Genomic DNA, 7,371 nt, shown 5'->3' on the forward strand with positions numbered 1-7,371 from the left:
GCGAAATAAATTAACTCTGTCATGAAGTTTTGAGGTAGAAAATAATAATTTAACGTTGAAGATAGCTTTTATGCAAATACAGATCTGCGATCATGCATAAATTTAAGCCTTGCAAAGTTTATTTATAGCACCTCCATCGGCTCTCGGAGTTTTGAGTAAATATTTAATACTACTATTTTCATTCATGATACAATGATGTAATTTTCTCTCTATAATATAACCATTTCAACTATAACCTAACCTATCTTTGCATGGGATGTTATGGGTAATTTATTTTCTAACTAAATGTTTTACTAGCTTATTAAATATTCTTTTGCCTTCGTCTTATCGTAACTGTTATGAAGAAAATCCGACACTGTGCCGGTGTACTAGCGCAACACTAGCCTTACTAAAATGTCGATGTTAATGTCCCCTCACTAATCATTGACACTTGACTTTGAAATGAAAGCGCCCCATTCACGCCAAAGGATTCTAACTAATAATGTCTTAAATAACCTATTCGGACGAAACCTTTTATTAATACTTTCTTCACATATTATTCTACCATTTTGTTAATTATGATAAAAATTTAATACATTTTGAGTTAAATCTCTCAAAAAGGCAAGATAAGTATTTCTTTCTAATTTGATACACGAAATGTTGTATCGTAATTTTTAAAACCAAAATAGATTCAAATAACAATAGATATTATTTTATTTTTCAAACTCTACTTTAAAACAATAGTATTAAGTTTTTCACTTTCATCCATAATCAACTAAGAATTTAACGACAAATTCACTGCGAAGCCATACCACTTAACATTACCCGGTTTTGCTGACCGTTTCATATTGATAATAATGTCAGCCTGTCTGAAACAGAACATTTAAACTAAACCCACGCTCGGCCTGACAGTGATACGGGTCGATGCTAATATATATTTTTACACTGTTAGTAAAGGTATGAATAAACAAATAATAATACATTTGTTACAAAATTAGTCATGTAGAAGTATTATATATATTCCAATAAAGTCGGTATACTTGTTTAAAAACAAGTGATGCCGTTCCTTCTCATTGAAGAAACAAAGATAGTTCGTTGATGTACAGTCAGCTGCATAAATATGTACACATTTACAAACTTTCAGAAACTTTTAGACGCCTTCGGCTTTAAATATGTATGCACATATTCATCCGTATGTTTATGACCATGATAACATATTAGTGACGGATTCGTGCATACATATTTTTGAAAGCGGAAACCTATACAAGACACTAAAGTTTTAAGTGTATAAATATTTATGCAGCTGACTGTACAAGTAAGTCGTGGAACGTAGCAGTCAACGACCGCAGTAAAAGTGTCAATCCTCGTCTAATCTATGATTTTTTGTAAGAATAAATTAAAAAAAAGTATTTGTTTATTTCCCAATTTAAATTTATAATACCGAATAAATAGTATGGTAGTATAATGATGGTACATCCAAATAGAAAATATTCCAATTTCTATAGACAAACTTCCAAGAAATGTTCTCTTCTTTTTTATTCTGATCATTCCTTTGTTGCCTAAACAATGGCGGCTTTATTAAAAGCCGTTGAATGGTTTACCCATTGTATGCGCCCAGAGGAATCGCGTTGAAAACTATTTCTCAAAAAATTTAGATGGAATTTTAAAACATTTTGGTAAATAACGACTTTACAAGAATGTTTAGGACGGCAGCATGTTTTATCATTTTGTTAAGAATACACAAAACAAGAGTTTAAGATAAATAAATGCCACTAATGTTTTTAAAGCCATGTATAAGTACAAGTATTAGGTTCTTCTAATACAGTTGATATAAATAAAATGTAAGTCAATAACTAGTTGTTTTTTCCTTAATAATTGTTATTTTTGTGTGAAATACATGTGAAACTTATTAACAATATAATTGCGTAAGTTCGGATGTTGCTAAGAAGGTATCACCAGAACAACTAAACAGATCTAGCTGTAATTTAACATAGATGAAGGATATAGTCTATAAGAACTCAGAGGCTACTAATTAAGTTTTTTCCGTGCGTGTAAATTTTCGGGACACAGCTAGTTCTGTATAAAAACATCAACGTGCACGTAGGCAATCTTTAACAAATTGTGTCAACATGTGGCTCCACCAAAACTTTTACACCTCGATATTAGCACTTGAGAACCTTTGATTGTTTTTGTACGACTTATATTGCTTTTTCCTTTTGTTGGAAATTTCTTATAAAGACTGCTTAAACTTTTGGTAATACCACACTTCAATAAATTGAAGTATTTATTGTATTGTTTATTTATTTTTATTGATACACCATTCTTTCATTTGTATTCACTACAAGCTGTCGCCCGCTTCTCCGTCCGCGCCCAATTAAAAAAAAACCTAATAAGTAGCCTATGTGTTCTTCCAGACTATATTCAACATGTTTGGTAAATTTCAGCTAGATCCGTTCAGCCATTCCGGAGATGCCTTCAAACAAACATCCATCCATCCATCCATCCATCCATCCAAACTAACATACTAGTAAGATTTATTGCATACAGCAAAAATATTTTACACTTAACCAATGTAAAACTTTCATTGTAAAAACGAAGAATTTTTAATTTGTCGCTTGTCTTAACTCCGATAGACTTTGTCTTGACGATTTAACGCATTTCTGAACAGTAGTTACTCAGTAAAAATAATTGAATAACACTACTAAAACCATATTAAAACTATTGATTATTTTCAATTAAAATAATTGGACAGCATAATTTGTCGTTTATTAAGATATTTCTTACTTTGTATTATGCGAGACTCGATAAAAGCATTTTTAATTAAATTATTGACAATTATAGATGAAAAGGGTAAAATTGTTGGCATGACACATATTTGTGTTAGAATGTCCAAAATCATTATACGTCTGTTCGTTTTTAAAATCAATCGAATATTTGTTGGCAAACTTTTTAAGAATACGGGACCTGTTGAAATTGATACTATTTACTCGCACCGATACTCGGGAACATATATTTTCCAGTAAGTTGAGTAATTCAACTTGAAAGTCTTCAAGGACCAAGGGTTAGATGAGGTAGCTGGTTCGAAGGGATAAGAGTTTTATTTACCACACGCCTCTTAGCATGTTAATTCTATGCGAAAAGCCGTAGGCATAAGTACCCGGTACTTGAATCATGTTTAAAAAAAAACAACTACCATAAATGACGAAATACAATAAATTTGTAATTTAATATAAAATATTATGTTACTTACTTTTTACTAATATTATAAATGCGAAAGTTTAGATGGATGAATATTTGTTTTTTGGTATCTGCCGAACAGATGAACAGATCTCGCTGTTTGGCATAGATGAAGAACATAGTCTGGAAGAATACATAAGCTAATTAAGTATTTTTGATTCCGCGGACATAGTCGCGGGGTACAGATAGTTAAATAAAAAATTTAAATTATAATTGCGAAAGTTGTGATGTATGTATGTTTGATATCAAATAACTCCTGAAACGCTTTGTACGAAAGGAAGAGAGATAGATTAAAATCGGAAATACTTCACTGACTACTTTTTTACTTTTTTTTTTAAATGAACGAAGTCTCGAGTGACAGACAGCCAGTAATATACAATTTGATTTATTCTACAAATGAAAAGAAAGTCTAACAGCTACCATCAATCTTGTAACATGTGATTAATTTTGCCGATTGAATTTCAAGTCGTAATTTCCTCCGACTCGTGAGAAGTTGACTGTACGGATTGACACGAATTTAATTCTATAAGATTTCCTCATTCATCAGTTAAAGAGAGGATATTGGAAAATATATAACACATCAGAAATTCCTCGTTTCGTAAAAAGTTGTATTAATGCTATAGAGAATATCTTCAAAAATAAAAGCTAATATTAGTGTTGAAATGTGAATTAAAAACCCAAGTTTATGTTAGGTTGTTATATTACGTTAGGATTTTATATAATCATCATCAACCTGTTCTTATCCCTACGGAGGGTCGGCACAGTACTTACTACTCCTTACATCTCTATCAGAATTCACCTCCGTCTTACGCATATCCTCTTTCATACAATCCATCCATAACCTATTTATACTTTCATCGGTCTTCCTCTACTTTTGTAGCCATCCACATTCAATCTTATTACGTTTTATCTATGCTTCTGGTAATAAGCTTTCAAGTTTTCTAATATTTACTGAGGGTTAACAAAGGTTGTATAACTTAGTATACATATTTACTTAATGATCATGATATATGCTAAAAAGATATATTTTCTGTCTCAAGACGCATTTGTCTACGCCGACAAAGATTGATGTTATAAACTGTTTCGTTTACGTCACACAAATCTACTGTCATTGTGTCTCCCACATTTTTTCTTAAAAAAAAATTGTTTTTATTTTTTTTTTGACTACTTGTGATAAATGAATGTAAGCTTTAGGAACATCAAATGACTTAAATTTTTAAAATTATTGTCAAAAAATGTCAATGACCTTAAAACATATAATATACTAGCTGTCGTTCGCGACTCCGACCACGCGAAATTAAATTAAAAAAAAATAGTGGCTTATGTGCTCTTCCAGACTAAGTCCTATTTATGTGTATGTCAAATTTCATTGAAATCCGTTCAACCATTCTGGGTATACCTTCAAACAAATATCCATCCATCCATCTAAATATTCACATTTATAACATTAGTAAGATTGTAAAAATAATTTAAGTATAATTATTTTTGCAAATATGTAGAAAAAAATCTTTTACAATTCATAATGTGATTTGATATTTGGTGACCCTATTAAATTACAGTTGAGCGATAAAAAAAATCAATAAAACTTCAGTCACGAGCAAAAATAATAAAGTGAAGTTACGATCCGCCTCGTATTAAAGGAATCGTTATTATTGCTTGAAACAGTTAAACTTTAGACGTTTGGGACACATTTTGTGTATTAACGATCATTTGATTCCCGGAAGAACCTTTTCAATCTTAATTCTTGGAAATTCGACCTTTTCACCCAATATTCAGTTACCTGATGAAGCGCTTGTAATTTAGCTAACTTCAGGCTCAGAAAAGGGTGTTAATAACAAGTAAGTGGGATAGAAAAGGGAAACATTGTCTCTGGTACTTCAAATTATACCTCTCCAATAGTCGGCTTCTGACCTCAATATGTTTTTGAAACTTACGAAACTCACTTCTTGCTAATAAATGCGACTGTTTAGATGGATGGATGCATGGATGGATGTTTGTGAAGGTATCTCGAAAACGGCTGCACGGATCTCGGTGAAATTTGTCATTGATGTAGGCTTTGGAAGAACACATAGGTTACTAATTAAGTTTTTTAATCCCGCGCGGAGAGTTGCGCGCGACAGCTAGTTTATAATATTGGTAAGATTGGTGACAATGTAGTACTTTTTGGTATGTTTTTATGTAGGCCAATAAAAACTCAATTAACTAATTACTTATTGTTCTTTTACTCAAACATCTAAATACACAATTTTATAAGTAGACGAAACAAAAAAAACTTTTACTTGATTAAATAATATTTGATATGAAGATATCATATAATAAATTCATCTATTTCATTCTATAATAAGACTTGAAAATTTTACGATCAGTTATAAAAGGGTAGCTGAATATAATTCACATCTTTCGGCATTGAAAATGACAGAATTAAAACTGTCGTAAAGTTTTTTATTAAGCCTGTAGTCTATTACAACGGAACGACTTAATTGAAACTCAGTCATAATCTTACAGATGAACTCTGTACTAGCTGCTCTCAGACTTAAAAGTACAGTCAGCTCCATTGAAAGTAATGAACATTTTTCAAATAAGATATGACCTAAAAGTCTATGTTACCAGGTCATAAAATTAAAAAAAAACAGCTCCATTCTTAGAGCCACCGCTACACTCTTCTTCTCTGCTTTTTTTGCACATTGATGCAGGGGGATAGCTACGGCCGCTCTGATTAGGTCATCATTTGAGCTGAATTATGAATCAGCTGAATAAATATGACAAAAATATGTATGCATGTATCCGACCGTAACAGAAATTTCTACAGCTTTCTAAATGAGGACACAATTATGCAGATGACTGTACCTAGAAAAATAAAATATAAAATATATAATCTTGGTAACATTCATATTTTTTACTTGACTACTCAACCTGAAATGAATTTCACGCAGAAATATTATCTTTAAATATTCCAAGCTCAGTTTGTATTATCAAACATGGGGAAAATCCTAGCGAAGTGAAAAACCGTCGTACATGGGTTTCGAATGCCTTTGAATGATATCTGACGGCTTTCCGTCTCTTTTTAATATAAAACTACAAGTAGAATAAAAATTTGCTATTTTCTACTTGTAGTTTTATATTTCTATAATTTTTTGAATTTTGTTTCTTCCTGCAGAGTCATGGAGGTTTAAATCAGTCGGTTTATTAATTTTACAAATTAGACATAACTTGTTTAATTCTAATATCATAACAATCTAAACTACAAATTAATCTTACTAATATCATAAACAATAATTAAATATTCTAAAAAGTAGACTCGAAAAGCAATGTTAGTAACAAATCATTTTACATAAACAAAACCGTTCACATATTTGTAACAAATGGTATTTTTTGCGTGACATCTGCACATCAGCGTGTAATGGAACGTGACACACGGATGCTGGATCTAATATCAATATAAATCATGAAGATAAATGTTGTGGAAGTCGTCATAAAATATTATTCAATCTAGCAAAAACAAAATGAACAATAACAAAATACAAAAGGAGCACTTTTTTAAATTGAACGTATTTATAATTATAATAAACGAAGAACTATTTTTTTTATATCATAAGGTGGCAAACGAGCGAGCGGCCACCTGAAATCGCTGAAAGAGCGAAGTGACCGTTGTGGGCCATAGGCCAATTGCGTATGCGTTGCCTACCTTTAATCAAAAAAGAATATAGAAAGATACATAGATATTGTACTAAAATTATAACTTCTAGACAACTTTATTAGTATACCATAGCTATTTTACGTTGTTATTAACAAAACAATCAAAAAATTCCATCTTCTTTTACATATTTAGTCGGGACACCATTTAAAAATATAGATAACTTTTCTGCTACATTTGTAGTCAATATAAAAGTCTTTAAAAAAAACTGCACACCTTATTATTTTACGCTGTCTGTTCCAACGATATTTGTGCGGATTTTGTAACTGCAACTGCAAACTACTCCCTTGAGTTCAAGTGTCAACTCAAGCTTACGACGTCTAGTTCACAGAGTACAAAAATATATTTACAAAGAGATGTAAGTACTGAAGTTTTAAATCTCTATACAATAGAGATGTTACATCTTTGTAGCTTGGTCTCTCGGGAAAGCTCTGTCTGATCTGAATTCTGTTTATAGATTC

Source organism: Papilio xuthus, unplaced genomic scaffold (genome assembly GCF_000836235.2).
Source record: "Papilio xuthus unplaced genomic scaffold, Pxut_1.1 DF826945.1, whole genome shotgun sequence".
NCBI classification, from domain to species: Eukaryota; Metazoa; Arthropoda; class Insecta; order Lepidoptera; family Papilionidae; genus Papilio; species Papilio xuthus.